Source organism: Lissotriton helveticus, chromosome 12 (assembly GCF_964261635.1).
Source record: "Lissotriton helveticus chromosome 12, aLisHel1.1, whole genome shotgun sequence".
In the NCBI taxonomy this organism is placed as follows: Eukaryota; Metazoa; Chordata; class Amphibia; order Caudata; family Salamandridae; genus Lissotriton; species Lissotriton helveticus.
In genome coordinates, this window is record NC_136073.1 from 139,078,537 (window position 1) to 139,104,228 (window position 25,692).

Sequence of the window (25,692 nt, forward strand, 5' to 3'; positions counted from 1 at the left end):
CAGCAAGCTCAAGCCGCCGGGGACACGTTGGGGTCCCACTGGGTCTACTGGGACCACGACCTCCTATACAGTGAACAGAAAATTGCCGAACTGGGGGCCAGCCGAGTGTTGGTGGTGCCCCTACGATTCAGAGACTTCCTCTTAAACCTGGCACACGACGTGCCCCTCGCAGGGCACCTAGGGCAGGACAAAACCTACAGCCGCCTGGTGACCCATTTTTACTGGCCCAAAATGCATAACGATGTGAGCAATCACTGCAGGACCTGTCCGACCTGTCAAGCCAGCGGGAAGAGCGGGTGAAAAGTCAAGGCCCCGCTCCAACCCTTTCCCGTGGTAACAACCCCCTTCGAGCGAGTGGGGATCGATATCGTGGGGCCCCTGGACCCCCGCACCTCTCAGGGGCACCGCTTCATCCTCGTCCTGGTGGACCATGCCACCCGCTACCCAGAAGCCATCCCCCTCCGGACCATAACGGCCCCCGTGGTGGGCCGAGCGCTAATGGGGATCTTCTCCTGAGTGGGGTTGCCCCGAGAGGTCGTGAGTGATCGGGGCACAAACTTTATATCAACATATATGCGGTCCCTGTGGCAACAGTGCGGGGTCACATATAAGTTCACCACCCCGTATCACCCCCAAGGGAATGGACTTTTGGAGCGGTTTAACAGAACACTCAAGGGGATGATCAAGGGCCTAGAAGAACCCCTCCGCCGCAAATGGGACGTCCTGCTACCCTGCCTCCTGTTTGCCTATCGGGAGGTACCTCAGAAGTCCCTGGGGTTCAGCCCCTTTGAACTATTGTACGGACACCCAGTCCGAGGTCCCCTCAGCCTGGTCAAAGAAGGCTGGGAGACTACAGTCCGAGATGCCCCGCCAGATGTCTACCGGTACCTCCTGACCCTCCGAAAACAGACTCGGAAGTTCCGGGAACTTGCCGAGGCCAACCTGGAGGCCAGTCAGGAGGAGATGTAACGCTGGTATGACCAGAACACCTCGTCCATCAAGTTCGAAACGTGCCAACAAGTCTGGGTCATGTCCCCAGTTTAACCCTGTGCCCTCCAGGACAAATGGATGGGGCCCTTCAAAATGGTGGAGCGCAAGAGCCCCGTCACCGATCTGGTGGACATGGAGTCCCCCAGGAACCCCCTCCGGGTTCTGCACGCCAACCGGCTCAAGCCTCACTTTGCCCGCACAGAGCTGAGCCTGCTGCTAGCTACGGATGACGGAGCCGAAGACGACTCCGAGCCCCTGCCCGACCTCCTGAAGTACTCTGAAAAAGACGGCTCCGTCGAGGGAGTCCCCCTCTCCTCCACCCTGACCTCCGAACAGCGCCAGGACTGCCAAGAGCTGTTGGGGCAGTTTGCGGACCTGTTTTCGCTCACTCCCGGGGTCACACAGTGGTGTGTCCACGATGTCGACACCGTGGACAGCCCGCCCGTGCGACACCGGGCCTACCGAGTTCCCGACCGAGTCGGGCCTGCATCCAGTCCGAAGTTGCCAAGATGCTAGCCCTGGGAGTGGTCGAGCCCTCAGACAGTCCCTGGGCCAGTCCAGTTGTCCTGGTCCCTAAAGCCGCCGCCCCCGGCGCCCCTCCAGAACTCCGGTTTTGTGTCGACTAAAGGGGACTGAATGCCGTCACCAGGACCGACGCCCATCCCATCCCCCGGGCTGATGAACTGATCGATCGCCTGGGGGCCGCCAGGTACCTCAGCACCTTCGACCTCACGGCCGGGTATTGGCAGATCGGCCTCACCCCTGGTGCCCAAGAGCGATCTGCCTTCTCGACCCCCGATGGCCACTTCCATTTCAAGGTGATGCCCTTCGGCATGAAAAACGCCCCGGCTACCTTCCAGAGACTGGTGAATAGGGTGCTAGCAGGGCTAGAAGAGTTCAGTGCCGCATACCTGGACGATATTGTGGTGTACAGCCTCCACTGGGACGAGCACTTGAGGCACCTCTGGGAGGTCCTGACGGCCCTCCGACGGGCCGGACTAACTGTGAAAGCGAGCAAGTGCCAGATAGGCCAAGGGTCTGTGACCTATCTGGGGCACCAAGTGGGGAGCGGCCATGTGGCTCCCCTCCAACCCAAGATTGACGCCATCATGGCCTGGAAGCCCCCGGTCACCCAGACAGCAGTCCGAGACTTCCTGGGGCTCACTGGATATTACCGGCGCTTCATAAAAGACTATGGGAGCATTGTAGGGCCCCTCACTGAGCTGACCTCCAAAAGGCAACCACAGAAAGTACACTGGACCCCCGAGTGTCAGACGGCCTTTGAGACTCTGAAGGCTGCCATGTGCACCGCCCCTGTGCTCCAAGCCCCCGACTACAGCCTAGAGTTTGTGGTCCAAACCGACGCCTCGGAGCACAGCATCGGGGCGGTCCTGTTACAGGTTAACCCCGAGGGGGTTGACCATCCTCTGGCCTTCATCAGTCGGCGGCTGCTGGCTCGAGAACAACGGTGGAGCACCATTGAAAGAGAAGCCTTCGCCGTCGTGTGGGCCCTAAAGAAACTTCGGCCCTACCTCTTCGGCACCCACTTCCGGGTCCAGACAGACCACCGGCCCCTGCGGTGGCTGATGCAGATGCGTGGCGAGAACCCGAAGCTGATGCGATGGTCCATCTCCCTGCAAGGGATGGACTTCACTGTGGAGCATCGCCCTGGCAACGACCACGCCAACTCTGATGGCCTGTCCCGCTTCTTCCGCCTCGACGAGGAGAATCCTCCAAGAAGATGGGTGACTCTCCCCGCCTTCAGCTGCAGGGGACGTGTGTTGGACCCGGCCTCGTGGCGTGGTCCTACCCTTCCCGCATGGCGGGCCCTGGGAGACATCGGCCCTCCATCGATCCGCTGTCGCCCCCCCCGGACCCCACCCTCAACGAACTCTCGACGAGAGCAGCCCCCCCTGGCAACCCCCGGCTCTCCCCCCTGGAACCCGGCGAACCCGGCTCGCCCCAACTCTGCAGGTCCGGTCACCACCCCGGGCCACCATTTCAGGCCCGACTCCATCTTGGGCCCATCACGTCCCGAGCACGTGGCCTCGGCCCGACCCCTGCCGCGGCCCCAGCGAAGCCCCGACATCGAGGCACCAAGATCAGCCCAGGTGGTAGAGCGGCCACTTGACGGATCCCAGAGGAGGGGAGTTTCGATGGCCCCCCCAGCCATCCCCGGATGCCTGGTATCGATCGCCCTCCGGCCTCCCTGGGCGCTGGCTCCACCCCCTGCTGGGTGTCTGGACACCTTCATCCCGGCCCCTCTGCCCCCCAGGCGCGAGGGTCCGGATGTCAAAGGACTCCAGTCCTATATCTGGGTCAGCCCTGGATCAGGACGCCAGTTGTATCTTGGAGTCGAAGCCCTGCTGACCTCGTCGCGGCTGATCCTGATAAGAACTCTTGTGCCTGGAACTTGGAACCTCTGAGCCCTACTGACGCTGTCGCGGCTCGACCAAGCTGAACCACCTTCGGAGCCCTGCTGACTCTGTCGCGGCTCTACCAAGCTGAACCACCTTCGGAGCCCTGCTGACGCTGTCGCGGCCCGACACCGCTGAACCACCTTCGGAGCCCTGCTGACGCTGTCGCGGCTCGACCAAGCTGAACCATCTTCTGAGCCCTGCTGACGCTGTCGCGGCTCAACCAAGTTGAACCACCTTCGGAGCCCTCCTGACGCTGTCGCGGCCCGACAAAGCTGAACCACCTTCTGAGCCCTGCTGACGCTGTCGCGGCTCAACCAAGCTGAACCACATTCGGAGCCCTGCTGACGCTGTCGCGGCTCGACCAAGCTGAACCACCTTCGGAGCCCTGCTGACGCTGTCGCGGCTCGACATCGCAGAACCATCCTCAGAGCCCTGCTGACGACGTCGCGGCTCCTTGCACCCCCCCAGCTCGAGGATTGAGAGCTGTGCGCAGGGTATCCTAGTACCAGTTGGTACCAAGACTGTCCCGCTACCCTCTTCCCCCTGATACTGAGACTTTTGAGGATCCCCCGATCCCCCTGTACATATTGCTGCAAGAACTTGCCTTTATTCTTTATATAAAGACTCTTAAATCTACTCTCGTGTGGTGTCCCTCTGTAGTGGTGTGATTGCTCGGCTGTTACAATTGTAGGAGAGGAGCCTCGCCAAGGAGGCCTCTCGACAGCGCTCGGCCTATTCCATAAAGAGAGGTGGGTCTCGGGGTGGTCAGTCAGACATCTTCTGTCTCCCCTGGGATCGCCTTTCTAACAATAGCAAAACATAGCATAGCATAACAAAACATAGCATAGGATAGCAAAACAAAACCTAGCATAACAAAACAAGAAATAGCATAGCAAAACACAACATAGCATTGCATAACAAAACACAACAAAACATAGCATAACAAAACATTACAAAGCCTAGCAAAACAAAACATAGCATAACAATACACAACAAAACATATCATAAGATAAAACATAGCATAACAAAACAAAGCATTGCATAACAAAACATAGCAAAACACAAAGCATAGTATAACAGAACACAGCATACATAACAAAACATAGCATAACCAAGCATATCAAAACATAACATAACTTAGCATAACAAAACACAACAAAACATAGCATAGCATAACAAAACAAAGCTTAGCACAGCATAACAAAACATTGCATAACCCAGCATAGCATAACAAAACATAGCATAACAAAACATAGCATAGCAAAACAAAGCATTGCATAATAAAACACAACAAAACATTGCATAGCATAACAAAACATAGCATAGCATAACAAAGCATAGCATAGCTAAACAAAACATAGCATAGCATAACAAAACATAGCATAGCATAACAAAACAAAGCATAGGATAGCAAAACTAAACATAGCATAGCATTAAAAACAAAGCATAAAATAGCAAAACAAACCATAGCATAACATTACATAACATAACAAAACATAGCATAACAAAACACAACACATAGCATAACAAAACATAGCAAAACAAAGCATAGCTTAACAAAACACAACATAGCATAGCATAACAAAACAAAGCTTAGCATAACATAACAAAACATAGCATAACATAGCATAGCATAACAAAACATAGCATAAGAAAACATAGCATAGCAAAACAAATCATAGCATAATAAAACACAACACAACAAAACATTGCATAGCATAACAAAACATAGCATAGCATAACAAAGCATAGCATAGCAAAACGCAATACCACTCAGTGCCACATAATTATATGCTACATAATTAAACTGCACTCAATGCAACATAATCTCCAAATACCACACAGTGCCACATAATTACACACCATATAATTACACTCTACTGAATGCAACACACTCCACACAATACCACTCAGTGCCACATAATTACATGGCACATAATTACACTGCACTGAATGCAGCATACACTCCAAATACCACTCAGTGCCACATAATTACACTCTACTGAATGCAAGACACACTCCACACAATACCACTCAGTGCCACATAATTATGTTACATAATTACACTGCACTCAATGCAACATACACTCCAAACAATACCACTCAGTGCCACATAATTACACGCCACACAATTACACTCTATGGGAGAGGTGTGGCGCCGCGGCCAGGGCGACTGACGTTGGAATCTGGGGACCACGGTTCGATCCCGGCTCCAGGGGCAGGTTAGCCCAGCACCATGTGACTCTGGGCAATAGCTCGCTTAATCTTCCCGACGGCGCCTAGAGACCCTTACGGGTGATTGTGCGCTTTACAAATGTGGACTTTACTTTACTCTACTGAATACCTCAAACACTCCACACAATACCACTCAGTGCCCCACATAATTACACTTGACTGAATGCAACACACTCCACACAATACCACTCAGTGCCACATAATTACAAGCCACACAATTAAACTCTACTGAATACAACATACACTCCTCATAATACCACTCAGTGCCACATAATTATATGCCACATAATTACACAGCACTCAATGCAACATACACTCCAAATACCACTCAGTGCTACAACACATATTGTGTTACAATAGGTGTCACATTTGCGAAAGATAAAACTATTGGCATTGTAAATAACAAAGCTATTAATTTCGCTATTTTCAAAACAAGCACATAAATAAAAAATGTGTCATTTACAATACCAATAGCTCAAACTTTCCTAATGCGAGACCTATTGCATTGCAAATGCTTGTTTTTAAATACCGCCTGTGCCCATGATTTGTACTTTGCAAGTGGTGATAATGTCAGCTTTAATCAAGAGAAGTCATTTCATTATGATGACACAGCTGTACTGAAGTAGAGAAGGAGTGTTTTAATTAATAGCTTACTTTTAATATACTGTTGCATATTGTGGTCGGTGTAATTGCACAAAGGTTTTTACGGAATGCAGACACGTTTGCTTGTGTTTTTCTGTAGGGATGTTTGATTTTTTCCTGTAATGTTGCTTTATTTCTCGCCCAGACAAGAACGGGCATTAAAGACTTGTCCACATTAATGGGTAAACATGTATCCCTTTGTATCCCTTAAATATGGATAGAGACGGCCGTCCCATAAAGTGTAGCCCAGCTCCACGAGAAAGCGCTAGTAGCGTCCCCAAGTCTGCTGCATGTGATCTGTGTCTCTTCTCACCATACAGGAAGGGCCGATGGTTCATTGGTGCTTGTCTCTGTTCAGTGCAGAAAGCATTGCCTTTCCAACGCCTGCGGATGTCAGTTCTGTCACTTCTCTTCATTTCCGGCATGGGTTGTACTGTGCAGCATCTTTGTTTCTGTCTGGTTCGGGTACAGCCCGGGTGGTTTAACATTGACTACATCTAAAGATTCAGCATCAGCGGTGGCCAAGTTGTATCATCTTCTGTGTCTCTGAGGTTCATATGTACTATGGAAGCATTGGTGGGTCACAGATAGCACCTGTTACATACTACATGTGAGCTTCATAGCTGCTCTCTTCATATGAATCCCTGTGTTCTTGTCAGCCTCATGCATGGACTCGAATTATGTACAAATAACATCACATATCACGCATGAATACTGTCACAGTATTAGCCATATGTAAGCATCACACGACATCGATCACAACGAGGCATTGGTGGTTCAGTGGTAGAATTCTCGCCTGCCACGCGGGAGGCCCGGGTTCGATTCCCGGCCAATGCAGCACTATCTTTTGTAGTAATCATATATTTAGTATTTTTTGAAGTGTTAGAAATTGCCATAGAATTTTTAAATGAATTCGCACTATACAGTACTAGAACATTATATATAGGTTTGCGATTTCTTTGAAAGGGTGTTGACTTTATGAAATAATTCTTTCAGAGTAGCTTTCGGAGCTGTTCTAAAAAAAAATCCAGCCTTCAAGCCACGTGGCGGGTTTTACTGTGTTTAAAGCACAGTGCAGCAGCCTCGCTGTTTGTGACTACCTACACCACTACTCTCATGACAAAACTCATTTTTGTAACCAAAGCAATAAAATGAGGAAGGTTTGTGCAAATGCGTGTCGATTGGTAAACGTGCTTCGAAACATTAAAGAGGACTCAAGGCACTAAACCAACAAGAGATGTCGCTGTCATAGGTGGACCCTCCATTTCGATATGACCTATAATGCACGATGTACATTATTTGAGAATAAATGAAGCCCATGGTTCACCTAAGTTTTGTCTTATAATTGATTTGTTCATTTCTTACTTGTGTAGTAAATGTGTCAATACAGTTCGTGGGTAACCGTGCAGTAAAATGAATGAAAAGTAGAAGTGGCCAGTACGGGGATCGAACCCGCGACCTTGGCGTTATTAGCACCACGCTCTAACCAACTGAGCTAACCGGCCTCGGAATCAGCGCTCACATGACCCAAATTAAGAAGTGAGGTGCCTACACATGCTTGATTCAATACTATACATTTTATGCGATTTCAACAATTTGCGGTATAGTAAGTGTGTTTCCCGCCTCTCGCCTTTCAGTTGCACCATCTAGAGCGGAGCTCAGCGCCACGGCGCATGCTCTATCAGGACACGTTTTAACCCTTCACGTCCTCTCTCCTCCTCGTCCTCTCCACACACCTGCCACAGTCTCACCCTTTCATTCCCCCCAGGGGGTCTTTTGGGCATCACAGGCTCGCGCACACACTTCCCTGCTCGACACGGTTACACATCTCAGGCATAAAGCATCAACCCTTAAACGTTCGCACTTGTTTGCCTGTCAAACAACTCATCCCAAGAAACCCCCGTTAACAACCCCTCCATTAACATCCGCTGTGACGGACCGTCACCCCCTTTCACATCCGTCTCTGTGACTCGTCGGGGTTCATACTGAGCACTTTCACAGCTCGTTTATGACAAAAGGCATTTAATCGTCATTCTATGTAAGGAAACTAAAGACAAAGAGCAGCGATTCACAACCCGGAGTGAATCAACAGGCTGCCTGGACAAGCAATCCCTTCCCATCTAAACGACCTATTCACTGTGCCCAGCTGCATGCACTTTTAAGTATTAGTATTTAACAATTCCCATTTAACAAAGTCATTATGTTTCAAAGAATGAAGGTATGCAAATCTGATTTAGATTAATATATGTATTTTAAAAATTTAGTGAACAGTAAAAAATTATCACGCCCAACGTGGGGCTCGAACCCACGACCCTGAGATTAAGAGTCTCATGCTCTACCGACTGAGCTAGCCGGGCACTGGTGGGGTGAGGTACGCGTTGCTTTTTGCCCTTCCTATGTGACTTTTAGAGTATATCCAGTCTTACCCCTTCCCTATGTATATAGAGATAACTCTAATCACTAGTTTATGCAGGAGTCCGCTGTGCTTTCTACCATTCCTATGTGACTCTTAGAGTATATCCATGTGTATCCCCTCCCTAAGTAGATAGAGATATCACTAGTATATGCCTAGATTTGATCCATTTGTACCTCCTCCCTGTGTGATTTTATCTCTTGTACATTTGCAATTTTTTCTGTTTGTAACGCATGTGATCCTCAATCCGTATTTTTCAACTGGTTCTTATGTAAGTCAACAATTTGCAAATTCTTTTTGTACCGACAGTCCTTATGTTTGAAACTGGGTCCTATGTAAAGCGCTCTGACACCTTCGGGTAAAGTTCGCGCTATATAAAATCGCATAAATAAATAAATAAATAAATAAATAAATAAACATACATCATGTACCCGGCTCACAATGGGAATGCACAGCCTGTGACATGCTTAGTTTTATTACAGTGCCTGTAGATCATCTAAGGAAGAGGAGACTGGAGGCACAGCTGCCTGGTCTGGTTCTTGCTTGACCTTGGTTGACTTTCCACCTCCCCTCTCCTTTTCTTCCACCTCTCTCTCTGAGTTATCTTAGTTGCTCCCTCCGTTACCCTCCTTCCCTCTCCGCGCCCCGGCATTTTGTTTATTTTTTTGATGGGGGGGGTCCTCTTCCTGACTATCCGTTCCTGTGTTTAATTGCAAGACTCAAGACTAACTTTGTGGTTTTCTTGGCTGTGAAATGGAATGAGGTCAGTTGTGGCATTTAGGCATTGTCACGCGTGTCGGCCTCGTCCGCTGGATTATAACTAGGACCAGTGGAATTATGCGATTCTGAAGCTACGTCGTTTTCCGCATTACAATGGATTTGCTCTACTGGCCACATAATACATCACCTGCGGCATAATTTGAAAGTTTGAACAAAACAAAAATTGCGCAGTGGAAGACCCTTCACGTAGGTGGACTGGTCATTTTGAAGCTTCGTAAATATGCAATGGAACTTAAAGACAGGCATGATGCGCGGAGCCCTCAGTCTCACGAGTAGACAAGCAGCAGGGGTGGTAAACACCAGGGGCCTCATTTATGAGGCAGTGCATCACTTTTACGCCACCGGTGCGTCACTTTTTGTGACGCACCAGCAACGTAAAAAATGTGCCTTGTTGCACCATATTTACAAAGTGACGCATCTAGGTAGATGCATCATTTTGTAAACCCCTGCGCTACATTATACCTACGCCAGGTATAATGTATGCAGGGGGGTGTTTTGACGCAAGAAAGGGCCATAGAAGTGACGCAGTGAAATCTATGAGATTTCACTGCGCCACTACTAGGACACAAATGCGTCAATTTCTTACGCCAGCCTCACAGCAGGCTTAAGACTGACACAACACATTGCTGGAGTTGCGTCACTTTTGTGAAACACTCCAGCAATGCGTCACTTTTGCGCCATACAGATACGTCAGAAACACTGATGTATCTGTAACTCCTTGAGCCATGATGCGTTATACTCTAAATATGACGCATCATTGGTGTCGCAAGGAGGGTGCAGTGAAAAAAGGGACGCATCGCTATTTTCACGCAGCGATGCGTCACTTTTCATAAATGAGGCCCCAGGGGGAAGATTTACAAGCCTGTTGCACCACTTTTGCGTCACTTTTTCCATGTTTGAAGTGATGCAAAAGTGGCGCATGGGGCTTGTAAATCTGCCCCCAGGAGTGTGGCATTGCTGCACCTCTTGTGACTTGTGAATAGAGTAACAGCCCACTTGTATCACAGCCCACTTGCATATCCATGTTCAATAGGGCCTCCTCGGTGCCAATCTGATCAACATTAGGCTCAAATCACGTTATACTCGCTTTCTGCTCGTGTACTAACATGACCCACCCCCTCCAAGGCCAGCCCCAAATAGCAGCCAAATAGAAAGTTTGTCATCGCAGACACTGGGGTGGAGGCGCCCCCTAACGCTCTAATATTGCAGGACGCGTCTTTTTAGGTTTCGCCTGGCGTCCGCTGCGCAGCAGCGATCGCGCTGGCGAAATCTGTTGATCTACACTATGTGGCAATGTCCCGCCTTAGTCCACCATTGGCTAGCTCCATAAATGGAGGCTAGCCATTGGAAGACATTGTTGTCCGTCACTCTTTCCCCCGTCAGGACGCGAATCGGGGGCGTCCCCGTGCGTTTTTTAAGTCCCGCCCCCTTTTTTCATCACCCGCCCCTTTTTTCGTCACCCGCCCCTTGGTCGTCACGGCATTTTGTTTTGGTGTTCATTACGAGTCTCAGAGGTAAGACGTGTTTATTATTTATTTTTAGTAACTGCTAATGTTAATGTGTGTTTAACGCTGACTTTACTGCTAATGTGTGCTTATTTTTAAATTTCTTTCAAGGCTTATCCCGTGTCCAGTCGTGACTGGCTGTTGTCTCAGTTTCCCGTTGTCCATGTATTCCTTTCCTATACTTTTAGAGGGAAACCGTTTTGACTTTACTGCTAATGTGTATTTATTTTTTATTTTCTTTCAAGGCTTATCCCGTGTCCCGTTTAGTAACTGCTAATGTTATCGTGTGTTTAATGCTGACTTTACTGCTAATGTGTGCTTATTTTTAAATTTCTTTTAAGGCTTATCCCGTGTCCCGTTGTGCCTGGCTGTTGTCTCAGTTTCCCGTCGTCCATGTATTCCTTTCCTATACTTTTAGAGGGAAGCCGTTTTGACTTTACTGCTAATGTGTATTTATTTTTTATTTTCTTTCAAGGCTTATCCCGTGTCCCGTTTAGTAACTGCAAATGTTAATGTGTGTTTAATGCTGACTTTACTGCTAATGTGTGCTTATTTTTAAATTTCTTTCAAGGCTTATCCCGTGTCCCGTTGTGCCAGGCTGTTGTCTCAGTTTCCCGTCGTCCATGTATTCCTTTCCTATACTTTTAGAGGGAAGCCGTTTTGACTTTACTGCTAATGTGTATTTATTTTTTATTTTCTTTCAAGGCTTATCCCGTGTCCCGTCGTGCCTGGCTGTCGTCTCCGTTTCCCGTCGTCCATGTATTCCTTTCCTATACTTTTAGAGGTAAGCCATTTTGACTTTACTGCTAATGTGTGTTTATTTCGTAATTTCTTTTAAGGCTTATCCCGTGTCCTGTCGTGCCTGGCTGTCGTCTCCGTTTCCCGTCGTCCATGTATTCCTTTCCTATACTTTTAGATGTAAGCCGTTTTGACTTTGCTGCTAATGTGTGTTCATTTAAAAATCACTTTTTAGCCTTATCTCGTGTCCCGTAGTGCATAGCTGTTGTCTTTGTTTCCTGTTGTGCATGGACTCATTTGCCCTGTATGTATGCTGATGTTCCCGTGTTAAAGGTACAGTTAAGCGATTTGGACTTTGCTTCTAATGTGTGGTGGTTTTTTTTCCCGTCACCTTTTAGGCTTATCTCGTGTCCTGTCGTGCCCGCCATTGCTGTCGTCTCCGTTTGCCCTATGTCCCGTTGTTTTCGTCAACCCTATTTCGGAGTTTCAGGTAAGTGATGACCTTTTTTTTTATTTAAGAATCTTTTAGTGAATGTGTTACTATTGAATGTCTTTTGTTCTGATATATTTTTAGGGGGTGTACTTTATTTCAATATGGCAGTGTGGGGCACGTTTTTATGGTTAAAGGCAGATGGTGATGTCTTAGGTGTCGTGTTTGTGTAAGTGTGCTTTTTGCATAACTTTATTCTCCAATTAGATAGTACTTTCGTTTTGTTTATTTTAATTTTACAATAGGCTTTTCATGTGAATATAGCTTACTGTTTATTCTATTTAATATTGCATATTTTTCGCGAATCTGCTGTTCGTATCATTTGTATCATTTGCCGGAGGGAAGTACAGCCATGAAATACGTCAGGGTGGGGCACGTTTTAGATTTAATTAGCGGTAAGCGCCATCTTTTCCAGACTTCGTACATCTTTTCCAGACTTAGGAGCATAAGGCTTTCGTTTTGTTTATTTTAATTTTACAATAGGCTTTTCATGTAAATATAGCTTACTGTTTATTCTATTTAATATTGCATGTTTTTCGCGAATCTGCTGTTCGTATCATTTTTATCATTTGCCGGAGGGAAGTACAGCATTGGAAGACGTCAGGGTGGGGAACGTTTTAGATTTAATTAGCGGTAAGCGCCATCTTTTCCAGACTTCGTACATCTTTTCCAGACTTCGGAGCATAAGGTAATTGCTATTTTGTACCAATGTTTTATTGAAATTGTCAACATAAGATGTATTTGTTTTTTGCATTTTATTTACAGGCGGCTGCAAAACTGACTTGACTTTACTGCTAATGTGTGTTTAATGCTATTAAGGCTTTCTGTGTCCCGTCGTTGACTTTACTGCTAATGTGTGTTTAATGTTATTAAGGCTTTCTGTGTCCCGTCGTTGACTATACTGCTAATGTGTGCTTATTTTTAAATTTCTTTTAAGGCTTATCCCGTGTCCTGTCGTGCCTGGCTGTCGTCTCCGTTTCCCGTCGTCCATGTATTCCTTTCCTATACTTTTAGAGGTAAGCCATTTTGACTTTACTGCTAATGTGTGTTTATTTAAAAATCACTTTTTAGCCTTATCTCGTGTCCCGTAGTGCATAGCTGTTGTCTTTGTTTCCTGTTGTGCATGGACTCATTTGCCCTGTATGTATGTTGATGTTCCCGTGTTAAAGGTACAGTTAAGCGATTTGGACTTTGCTTCTAATGTGTGGTGTTTTTTTTTCCCGTCACCTTTTAGGCTTATCTCGTGTCCTGTCGTGCCTGCCATTGCTGTCGTCTCCGTTTGCCCTATGTCCCGTTTTTTTCGTCAACCCTATTTCGGAGTTTCAGGTAAGTGATTACCTTTTTTTTTATTTAAGAATCTTTTAGTGAATGTGTTAATATTGAATGTCTTTTGTTCTGATAAATTTTTAGGGGGTGTACTTTATTTCAATATGGCAGCGTGGGGCACGTTTTTATGGTAAAAGGCAGATGGTGATGTCTTAGGTGTCGTGTTTGTTTAAGTGTGCTTTTTGCATAACTTTATTCTCCAATTAGATAGTACTTTCGTTTTGTTTATTTTAATTTTACATTAGGCTTTTCATGTAAATATAGCTTACTGTTTATTCTATTTAATATTGCATGTTTTTCGCGAATCTGCTGTTCGTATCATTTGCCGGAGGGAAGTACAGCATTGGAACACGTCAGGGTGGGGCACGTTTTAGATTTAATTAGCGGTAAGCGCCATCTTTTCCAGACTTCGTACATCTTTTCCAGACTTCGGAGCATAAGGTAATTGCTATTTTGTACCAATGTTTTATTGAAATTGTCAACATAAGATGTATTTGTTTTTTGCATTTTATTTACAAGCGGCTGCAAAACTGACTTGACTTTACTGCTAATGTGTGTTTAATGCTATTAAGGCTTTCTGTGTCCCGTCGTTGACTTTACTGCTAATGTGTGTTTAATGTTATTAAGGCTTTCTGTGTCCCGTCGTTGACTTTACTGCTAATGTGTGCTTATTTTTAAATTTCTTTCAAGGCTTATCCCGTGTCCCGTTGTGCCTGGCTGTTGTCTCAGTTTCCCTTCGTCTATGTATTCCTTTCCTATACTTTTAGAGGTAAGCCATTTTGACTTTACTGCTAATGTGTGTTTATTTTTTATTTTCTTTCAAGGCTTATCCCGTGTCCCTTCGTGCCTGGCTGTCGTCTTCGTTTCCCGTCGTCCATGTATTCCTTTCCTATACTTTTAGAGGTAAGCCATTTTTACTTTACTGCTAATGTGTGTTTATTTTGTAATTTCTTTTAAGGCTTATCCCGTGTCCTGTCGTGCCTGGCTGTCGTCTCCATTTCCCGTCGTCCATGTATTCCTTTCCTATACTTTTAGATGTAAGCCGTTTTGACTTTGCTGCTAATGTGTGTTTATTTAAAAATCACCTTTTAGCCTTATCTCGTGTCCCGTAGTGCATAGCTGTTGTCTTTGTTTCCTGTTGTGCATGGACTCATTTGCCCTGTATGTATGCTGATGTTCCCGTGTTAAAGGTACAGTTAAGCTATTTGGACTTTGCTTCTAATGTGTGGTGTTTTTTTTCCCGTCACCTTTTAGGCTTATCTCGTGTCCTGTCGTGCCCGCCATTGCTGTCGTCTCCGTTTGCCCTATGTCCCGTTGTTTTCGTCAACCCTATTTCGGAGTTTCAGGTAAGTGATGACCTTTTTTTTTAATTTAAGAATCTTTTAGTGAATGTGTTACTATTTAATGTCTTTTGTTCTGATATGTTTTTAGGGGGTGTACTTTATTTCAATATGGCAGTGTGGGGCACATTTTTATGGTAAAAGGCAGATGGTGATGTCTTAGGTGTCGTGTTTGTGTAAGTGTGCTTTTTGCATAACTTTATTCTCCAATTAGATAGTACTTTCGCTTTGTATATTTTAATTTTACAATATGCTTTTCATGTAAATATAGCTTACTGTTTATTCTATTTAATATTGCATGTTTTTCGCGAATCTGCTGTTCGTATCATTTGCCGGCGGGAAGTACAGCATTGGAATACGTCAGGGTGGGGCACGTTTTAGATTTAATTACCGGTAAGCAACATCTTTTCCAGACTTCGTACATCTTTTCCAGACTTCGGAGCATAAGGTAATTGCTATTTTGTACCAATGTTTTATTGAAATTGTCAACATAAGATGTATTTGTTTTTTGCATTTTATTTACAGGCGGCTGCAAAACTGACTTGACTTTACTGCTAATGTGTGTTTAATGCTATTAAGGCTTTCTGTGTCCCGTCGTTGACTTTACTGCTAATGTGTGTTTAATGTTATTAAGGCTTTCTGTGTCCTGTCGTTGACTTTACTGCTAATGTGTGCTTATTTTTAAATTTCTTTCAAGGCTTATCCCGTGTCCTGTCGTGCCTGGCTGTTGTCTCAGTTTCCCGTCGTCCATGTATTCCTTTCCTATACTTTTAGAGGTAAGCCATTTTGACTTTACTGCTAATGTGTGTTTATTTTGTAATTTCTTTTAAGGCTTATCCCTTGTTCTGTCATGCCTGGCTGTCGTCTCCATTTCCCGTCGTCCATGTATTCCTTTCCTATAATTTTAGAGGTAAGCCATTTTGACTTTACTGCTAATGTGTGTTTATTTTGTAAATTCTTTTAAGGCTTATCCCGTGTCCTGTCATGCCTGGCTGTCGTCTCCGTTTCCCGTCGTCCATGTATTCCTTTCCTATAATTTTAGAGGTAAGCCATTTTGACTTTACTGCTAATGTGTGTTTATTTTGTAATTTCTTTTAAGGCTTATCCCGTGTCCTGTCGTGCCTGGCTGTCGTCTCCATTTCCCGTCGTCCATGTATTCCTTTCCTATACTTTTAGATGTAAGCCGTTTTGACTTTGCTGCTAATGTGTGTTTATTTAAAAATCACTTTTTAGCCTTATCTCGTGTCCCGTAGTGCATAGCTGTTGTCTTTGTTTCCTGTTGCGCATGGACTCATTTGCCCTGTATGTATGCTGATGTTCCCGTGTTAAAGGTACAGTTAAGCTATTTGGACTTTGCTTCTAATGTGTGATGTTTTTTTCCCCGTCACCTTTTAGGCTTATCTCGTGTCCTGTGGTGCCCGCCATTGCTGTCGTCTCCGTTTGCCCTATGTCCCGTTTTTTTCGTCAACCCTACTTCGGAGTTTCAGGTAAGTGATGACCTTTTTTTTTGTTTAAGAATATTTTAGTGAATGTGTTACTATTGAATGTCTTTTGTTCTGATATATTTTTAGGGGGGTACTTTATTTCAATATGGCAGTGTGGGGCACGTTTTTATGGTAAAAGGCATATGGTGATGTCTTAGGTGTCGTGTTTGTGTAAGTGTGCTTTTTGCATAACTTTATTCTCCAATTAGATAGTACTTTCGTTTTGTTTATTTTAATTTTACATTAGGCTTTTCATGTAAATATAGCTTACTGTTTATTCTATTTAATATTGCATTTTGTTCGCAAAACTGCTGTTGGTATCATTTGTATCATTTGCCGGAGGGAAGTACAGCATTTGAATACGTCAGGGTGGGGCACGTTTTAGATTTAATTCGCGGTAAGCGCCATCTTTTCCAGACTTCGTAGCTTAATGTAAGTGCTGTATTGTACCAATGTTTTACTGTAATTGGTGACTTTAGATGTCTTTGTTTACTTTTTCTTTACAGGCGACTGCAATAGAGTTATGTATGCTGATGATCGCGTCTTAGAGGTAGAGGTAAGCCATTTTGACTTTGCTATTATTGTATTTTTCCACATTCACTTTTAGGCTTATCCCGTGTCCCATCGTGCCTGGCTGTTGTCTTCGTTTCCCGTCGTGCATGGACTCCTTTGCCGGGTATGTATGGTGATGTTCGCGTCTTAGAGGTACAGGTAAGCCATTTTGCCTTGGCTTCTTATGTTTTTTTTTTTTTGTTCACATTTTAGGCTTATCTCGTGTCCTGTCGTTCGTGGCGTCTCCAGGGAAAACATCGTATGTAAATTGCTCTTTATATTTGCTTTTGCGTTTGTTTTACAAATAGATCGCAGCTCGTGTCCCCTCTGCCGTCTCTGCTTGTAGTCTGGCAAGTCTTGTTATGTATTGCTTTGTTTGCCAGTTTCTTTTCGAAGTTTTAACAGGCTCCTGTCCAGCTGCTGTCACCTCTGTCAGGATTTAGGTACAGCGGATACTGTTTGCTCGAGTCAGGTAAGCGGGCGTTCTCATGAAAAAATTCAATGTTAAATGCTCTGTTGCCTTTGGGACCTCTTTACAGGCTCGTGTCCATCTTTTTTTTTTCCTTGGTACAGCGGATGCTGTTTTACAGCGCCAGGGTAAGCCATTATGTGTTTTTACCTACTCTGATGTATTTTTACGTTTCCTTTATACGTCTATTCAACATTGTGTCATCTCAAGTGTTTAAGGCCACGTTTTCTGTTTCCTTTACTTTTCTCAGATTGAAAGTAACAGCACGTTTTCTTTTTTTTCTTTTTTTTTTTTAACAGGCAGACAACTTGGAGCCGCATCTCTTTCAAAGTAACACCATGCTTTGTAATTCAAGTTAGGGCAAAGTCACACATCCCCACTAACGATTCTACAAAGTCACAACATCGGCAATCCTTTCATTCTTCGGGACAGACTCCTCCTATCTACAATTAACATCTTCGTCTAGCCTGTCTAGCCTCTTTCGGAGTTTTAGGTAAGACATTGTATTTTTTTATTATTTAAGAATCTTTTAGTGAACGTGTCACTATTAAATGTCTTTGGTTGTTGTTTCTTTATAAGTATCTGCTGAAGCGTTATTGGACGGGACATCTGTGAGTTTTGACTACCTTGAAACTACATTGTGCTGTATTGCATGATATTGGGTATACAATGTGTTCCCTAATTATGCATGCTACTTTATCTTCACTTAATAAAGTTTCAAGGGATTTGAACGTAATGCTTTTTACGAAAGTGCTGCTGATAGCTTTTTAGGGTGTGTACCTTATTTCAATACGGCAGTGTGGGGCACGTTTTTCTGTAAAAAGCAAATGGCGATATCTTCCGTCAAGCTTACAGGTAAGTGCCACTTTTCTTTTATGTTGTTATACTAATGTTTTTGATTCTGTTACATTTTTCTGTTTCTGAGTTTTTAGGTATTCACTGTCCGTGTCGTGTTCGGGTAAGTGTGCTTTTTGCATAACTTTATTGTTATCCAATTTGATTGTACTTCCAGTTTGTTTCTTTTAATTTTCCATTTGACTTTTTATGTAAATATATAGCTCACTGTTTATTCTATTTAATATTGCATGTTTTTCGCGAAACTGCTGTTCGTATCACTTGCTGGAGGGAAGTACAGCATTTGAATACTTCAGGGTGGTGCACGTTTTAGATTTAATTAGCGGTAAGCGCCATCTTTTCCAGACTTCGTAGCTTAAGGTAACTGCTGTATTGTAACAATGTTTTAATGTAATTGGTGACATTACATGTCTTTGTTGTTTGCTTTTTCTTTACAGGCGACTGCAATAGAGTTATGTATGCTGATGATCGCGTCTTAGAGGTAGAGGTAAGCCATTTTGACTTTGCTATTAATGTGTTTTTTCCCATTCACTTTTTAGGCTTATCCTGTGTCCCGTCGTGCCTGGCTGTTGTCTTTGTTTCCCGTTGGGCATGTACTCCTTTGCCGGGAATGTATGCTGATGTTCGCGTCTTAGAGGGACAGGTAAACAATTTTGACTTGGCTTCTTATGTGTTTTTTTTTTCTTCACCTTTAGGCTTATCTCGTGTCCTGTCGTGCCCGCCATTGCTGTCGTCTCCATTTGCCCTAGGTCCCGTTGTCTTCGTCTTCCCTCTTTCGGAGTTTCAGGTAAGTGATGCATTTTTTATTATTTAAGAATGTTTTAGTGAACGTGCCACTATTACATGTCTTTGATTGTTGTTTCTTTATGTATCTGCTGAAGCGTTGTTGGACGGGACATCTGTGAGTTTTGACTACCTTGTAACTACCTTGTGCTGTATTGCATGATATTGGGTATACATTGTGCTCATTAATTATGCATGCTACTTTATGTACAGTTAATAACGTTTCAAGGGATTTGAACATGATGCTTTTTACGAAAGTGCTGCTGTTAGCTTTTTAGGGTGTGTACCTTATTTCAATACGGCAGTGTGGGGCACGTTTTTATGGTAAAAGGCAGATGGTGATATCTTCCGTCTAGCTTACAGGTAAGTGTCACCTTTTTTTAATGTTGTTAAAAAAATGTTTTTCATTCTGTTGTAATGTTTTTGTTCGTTTGACTTTTTATGTATTCACTGTCCGTGTCGTTTTTAGGTAAGTGTGCACTTTGCCGAACTTTATTGTTATCCAATTTTATTGTACTTACATTTTGTTTATTAGATTTTTACGTAGGTTATTTTATGGATAATATATAGGCTACTGTTTATTGTATTTACTATTGACTGTTTTGGGCGAAACTGCTGTTCGTATCATTTGCCGGAGGGAAATACAGCATTTGAATACGTCAGGGTGGGCCACGTTTTACATTTAATTAGCGGTAAGCGCCATCTTTTCCAGACTTCGTAGCTTAAGGTAAGTGCTGTTTTGTGCGAATGTTTTCGTGAAATTGGTGACATTAGATGCATTTGTTTCTTTACAGGCGACTGCAAAAGACTTGCTCATTGGGGCACCCAGGTAAGTGCTTTTTGCCTAACATATTGCCCAGTAAGTATAGCCATTTTGACTCTGCTTCTAATCTGTTTTCAATTCATGCACTTTTTAGGCTTATCCCGTGTCCTGTCGTGCCTGGCTGTGGTCTCCGTTTACAATTGTGCATGGACTCCTTTGCCCGGTATGTATGCTGATCTTCGCGTCTAAGAGGTAGAGGTAAGCCATTTTGACTCCGCTTCTAATGTGTATTTTTTTGTACATTCACTTATTAAGGATTGATTATCTCCTGTCCTGTTGTGCGCCGTGTCCTGTCGTGCCTGGCTGTTGTCTCCGTTGACCGTCGTGTGATTTCTAGACTTCACCATCCGTGCTGCTGTGACATACTGGTAAGTGTGATTTTTGCCTCACTTTATTGTTATCCAATTTTTATTGTACTTGCATTTTGTTTCTTTTAATTTTACGTTGGACATTTCTGGTTAATATATAGCCTACTCTTAATTGTATTTCATATTGCCTGTTTTGGGCAAAACTGCTGTTGGTGTCATTCGGCGGGGGGGTGTAGTAGAGCATTTGAATACGTCAGGGTGGTGCACCTTTTAAATTTCATTCGCGGTAAGCGCCATTTTTTCCAGACTTTGGAGCATGAGGTAATTGCTATTTTGTACCAATGTTTGATTGAAATTGTCAACATAAGATGTATTTGTTTGCTTTTCATTTACAGGCGACGGCAAAACAGTTGTTCAACGGGACACCCAGGTAAGTGCTTTTTGCCTAGATCCGATTCCTATTGTGCTTGTTTTGTTTGTATTTTTTACTTTTCAATTTATTGTACATATTAGTTTAGTTTTTATTACAATGAATACTTTCTGTTTTCATCGAAACTGCTGTTGGTTTACTTTTTTGGGAATGCACCGCATTTTAGAACCTCAGTGTGGGACACGTTTTTAAATTAATTACAGGCAACCGCCATCTTTATCACTGTTCAGAGCTTAAGGTGGGTGCTGTTTGTAACGAATGTTTTATTGAATTGGTCACTGTTAGATGTATTTGCCTGTTAATTTTCCTTTATAGGCAACTGCAAAAGCATTGTTCAACGGGACATCCCCGTAAGTATGCATTTTCCAGAACTTATTTGTTATCCGATTCGTATTTTTATGTTTTTTGGGGCTTGTATTTACTTTTTTACTTTGCAATGTATTGTACATATATTGTTTCGTGTTTCTTACATTGAGTGTTTTCTGTTTTCATTGGAAATGCTTTTTGCTAGGTTTTGGCGGCAATGTACCGCTTTTCAATACATCCTCTTTCAGAGAGTTCGGAACTTAAAGTAAGTACTGTTCGTGGCGTCTCCAGGGAAAACATCGTATGTCAATTGCTCTTTATATTTGCTTTTGCGTTTTTTTACAAATAGATCGCAGCTCGTGTCCCCTCTGCCGTCTCTGCTTGTAGTCTGGCAAGTCTTGTTATGTATTGCTTTGTTTGCCAGTTTCTTTTCGAAGTCTTAACAGGCTCCATAAAAAGCCTGTTAAGACTTCGAAAAGAAATGACCGGATCACGGGGGTGCAGATAGAGGGGCAAGCCTTCAAGTTAGCGGCATACGCAGACGATATTCTGATCACCACGAACAACCCAGAACAATCAATTAAGGCACTCGTGCAAACAATAGAGGAGTATGCACATGTCTCAGGCTATAAGCTCAATAGGGAGAAATCCGAGTGCAAACCGATGAACTGCCACACAACAAAGGATGTGCTGGGTACATCCGGCCTAGCCTGGCAAACAAAACCCCTAAAATACCTAGGCCTCCTTTTCGGAAGGGACTTAAAGGCAACACTGGACCATAACGAGGAAGCGATGCTAAAAAAAATTAAGTCCAAGCTGGAGACATGGAGCCCCAAATTCATAAGCTGGTGGGGTAGGATAGAAACTATAAAGATGATGGTTACCCCCATGCTAAACTACTTGCTTTCCATGCTGCCTCTCACACTCACACCCGAATTCCACAAACGCCTAGACAAAAGCATCAACATATTCCTCTGGGGAGGGAAAAAACCAAGAATGAGCCTAGCGAAACTCAGACTTAGAAAAGAACAAGGCGGACTGAACCTCACAAACTACAAAGCCTTTCAGAAGGCGGCCCTGGCAAAACAGGGTCTGCACTGGATCGCCCCCGCACCAGATTACACACCGGTGTGGCTGGACCTGGAAAGGTGTCTTCTGGGTGGCGCAGACCCAATCATGGCCCTCACGGCCCACAAACACCCAGAAGCCAGAAACGCAATAATTCACAACACAAAGATAGCGCTGTTAAGAGTAGACAGGGAAATGGCAGTGAGTATCAAAGGTACCAAATGGGAATCTCTGTGGCATAACACCAAAGTCACATACAAAGGGAAAACACTGGACAGCATGATATGGCGAAGCAGAGGCATCACTACGCCTTCGCAACTAGAAGCAGGGAACACCCCACTCACCTACACGGCACTACAGCAGACGACCTCCTTGCCTAACAAGGAGTTCTACGAATTCCTCAAAATCAAAGCAGCTGTCACCAAAGCAGGACTAACGAAACTAACACCCACCATCATACAATACGCACAAAACTTAAACAAGACGGGCCACCAAATAGCACAAATCTACAAGCTAATCACACCACGCACCACTACCCTAAACAACAAGACGCTGGCATTCTGGGAGGAGACCATACAGAGACAGCTGAACGAAGTGGAAAGAGCCAAACTATGGACGACAGCGTCCAAAAACAAAATCACACCACAGCTCGCACAAACCAAATTCTGGCTACTTCACAGGTTGCACTGGACACCAGCGAAACTAGGGAGGGTTGGAGCCAGCGACAACAGCACATGTTGGAACTGCCAGAGCGCCACGGGAGACCTATCTCACATGCTATTCGAGTGCACCAAAGTCAAAGCCTTCTGGGGCAAGGTCTACAACGTCATAGACACAATAACGGGTAGCAAGATACAAAGAGGACTAGCCGGGGCAGCCACTGCATTCCTAGCGACAGAACTCCAGTCTAAAGAAATACGAGACCTGGTCGATGTCCTTCTAACGGCTGCAGTGAAAACGATTCTGGGTGACTGGAAGGACACCAGCAAAGCCACTTTCAAGCGCTGGTTCAACTGGGTAACCTTCCTCAGGGGGGCAGATAATATCACCGCCAAGCAAAAGGCGGCAAATCATACAGCCAAGGAGAATATGTGGGAAGCTCTCGACGCATACCTGGAACGATAACCAACCCCCCCCCCCCCCCCTCTTTCTCTCTCTCCTTTCCTTTTCTCTCTCTCAGGCCCCGCCAGGCCGCAATCTTGCAAGACCAGTACAGTATTAAGAATGTCTTTTCTATGGATATGCAAAATTTTATTTTCAATAAAAATATTTTGAAATCAAAAAGAAGTCTTAACAGGCTCCTGTCCAGCTGCTGTCACCTCTGTCAGGATTTAGGTACAGCGGATACTGTTTGCCCGAGTCAGGTAAGCGGGCGTCTCTATGACAAAATTCAATGTAAAATGCTCTTTGTATGTACTTTGGCGTTTATTATTTGTCTGTTTGTTTTCACGCTCTTCTCAGACTTGTGTTCAGCTCCTGTTGCCTTTGGCACCTCTTTCCAGGCTCGTGTCCATCTCGTTTTTCCTTGGTACAGTGGATGCTGTTTTACAGAGCCAGGATAAGCCATTATGTGTTTTTTTGTCTACTCTGATGTATTTTTATGTTTCCTTTATACGTCTATCCAATATTGTGTACTCTTAAGTGTTTAAGGCAACGTTTTCTGTTTGTTTTACTTTTCTCCGATTGAATGTAACTGCACTTTTTTTTTTATTTTAACAGGCAGACAACTTGGAGCTGCATCTCTTTCAAACTAACACCATGCTTTGTAATTCAAGTTAGGGAAAAGTCACACATCCCCACTAACGATTCTACCAAGTCACAACATCGGCAATCCTTTCATTCTTAGGGACAGACTCCTCCTATCTACAATTAACATAGGGCTAGACAGCGACATCCTCACTAACAATTACAAACACTTCGTACCTAGACATCCCTTTCATTTCTACAAAGAAGCACCTCACACCAAAATTAACATACGGCTACACAACATATCACCGACGTGCTGTGCTGTTCTTCAACATCGAGTGTTGCCCTCCTTTGTTATTTAATTTAAGTAACAGCCTTTCTTTTTAATTTCACAGTATTTAAACCAGTAATGCAACAGTCGGAAACATTTCTGGAGAGGACACCGCCAGGTATACTTCGGGACAGCGGACTTAATCGTGTTACCTAAAACAGTAAGTAACTTTGTGCTTAGCAAAAGAAAATAGGCTCTCGTATTAGCGTGTTTGCATTTGTTTGTACTTTTTCCTTTGCTCTCTGTACTTGAAACAATTTATTATAAAAAATCTATACCTGTTCCTGTTTTTTTTTTAACAAAGTATACAATGGAGCAGATTCATGAAGGCCTTGCGCCGCCGGTGCGTCACTTTTAACATGGGGAAAAAGTGACGCACCGGCGGCGCAGGGCCTTCATAAATATGGCCCAATGTTTTATGAAACTACTGCGGAAATATTCATATTGGAGTTTCTTCGATTGCTGTTTTCACTGAGGGAAACTACATGTACGATAGCTATTTACGTTCTCAAAATTCTACCTTTTAACCCATTGCTTTTAGTTAATTTACCTATTGCTTTTAGTTAATTTACACATTGCTTTTAGATACCTTTTTCAATCTACTATATTTTACACTTATTTTGAACACTTTACCTACATTCCTTTCAGTTTGCCATTTACGTGTGCACTCCAGAAACGGGTTCTTCGCAGTTCTAAAAATTCGCTTCCTTTTTATACGTCCAAAAATGTCGTAATGCGAAGGGGGTGTTAATGTAATACTATTGCTTCTTTAAAATGTAAGGTTCAAATGTTAAAAAATACATATTTTTAATTGCCTCACCAACAAGCTGCTGTGATGCGGAGTAATAGCAAGCTGGGCTAGTGTTAAATACGTGGAAACAATTACTCACTAAAATGTCATGTTCAAAGGTCCAAAAATACAGTTGCGCGCGCAACAGCACCAAATTAGATGCATCGCGCACAACAAATGTAAAAACATTGGTTTTAACATAACTTGACGTAAATGAGGCAGCTGTTGGTAATGGCAGGCTCGCCTGTCCCTGTTTTAAATTTATTAATACAATGTTTTAGGGAAATAGTTGAGCACTTTAAATTGCGGTAACAAACTTTATGCGAAAATGTCACGCTTTTACATAGTTTCTTTTTACATTATTTTTAAATCACGTTCAGTTTACCGACAAAAAATGATATCTGTAAATATGTTGTGTTTCTTAGCATGTACTTAGTATACGATGTCCACTTTCGATATTAATACATGTTTTTGCGTGCGCAATAGCACCAAATTAGATGCTTCATGCACAACAAAATGTTAAAACATTCGTTTTCACCTTAATTGACGTAAATGAGGCAGCTGTTGGTAATGGCCGGCTCGGCTGTCCCTGTTTTAAATTTAATAATACAATTTTTTACGCAAATAGTTAATTCCTTTCAATTGCGGTAACAAACTTTATGCGCAAATGTCACCCTTTTACATCGTTTAATTTTTCAATTTTGTAATCGCGTTCAGTTTCGCCCAAAAATTGATATCTGTAAATATGTTGTGTTTCTTAGCATGTACTTTGTATAGTATGTCCGCTTTCAATGTTAATACAGGTTGTTGCGCGCGCTACAAATTAAATGCGTCGGCGCACAACAAAATGTTAAAACATTCGTTTTCACCTTAATTGACGTAAATGAGGCAGCTGTTGGTAATGGCAGGCTCGCCTGTCCCTGTTTTA

At 43.9% G+C, this 25,692-nt stretch overlaps 3 non-coding genes across 3 annotated transcripts; 1 reads left to right on the forward strand and 2 right to left on the reverse strand.

Annotated features, from left to right (window-relative positions):
• The first annotated feature begins 7,053 nt into the window (after window positions 1-7,053).
• TRNAG-GCC (transfer RNA glycine (anticodon GCC)) lies at window positions 7,054-7,124 on the forward strand. Its single transcript has one exon. It is a non-coding gene; the product is annotated as a tRNA-Gly (tRNA).
• Window positions 7,125-7,718: 594 nt separating this feature from the next.
• Window positions 7,719-7,792, reverse strand: TRNAI-AAU (transfer RNA isoleucine (anticodon AAU)). The gene has a single exon. It is a non-coding gene; the product is annotated as a tRNA-Ile (tRNA).
• A 779-nt stretch (window positions 7,793-8,571) lies between these two features.
• Window positions 8,572-8,644, reverse strand: TRNAK-CUU (transfer RNA lysine (anticodon CUU)). The gene has a single exon. It is a non-coding gene; the product is annotated as a tRNA-Lys (tRNA).
• Between the last annotated feature and the right edge of the window lie 17,048 nt (window positions 8,645-25,692).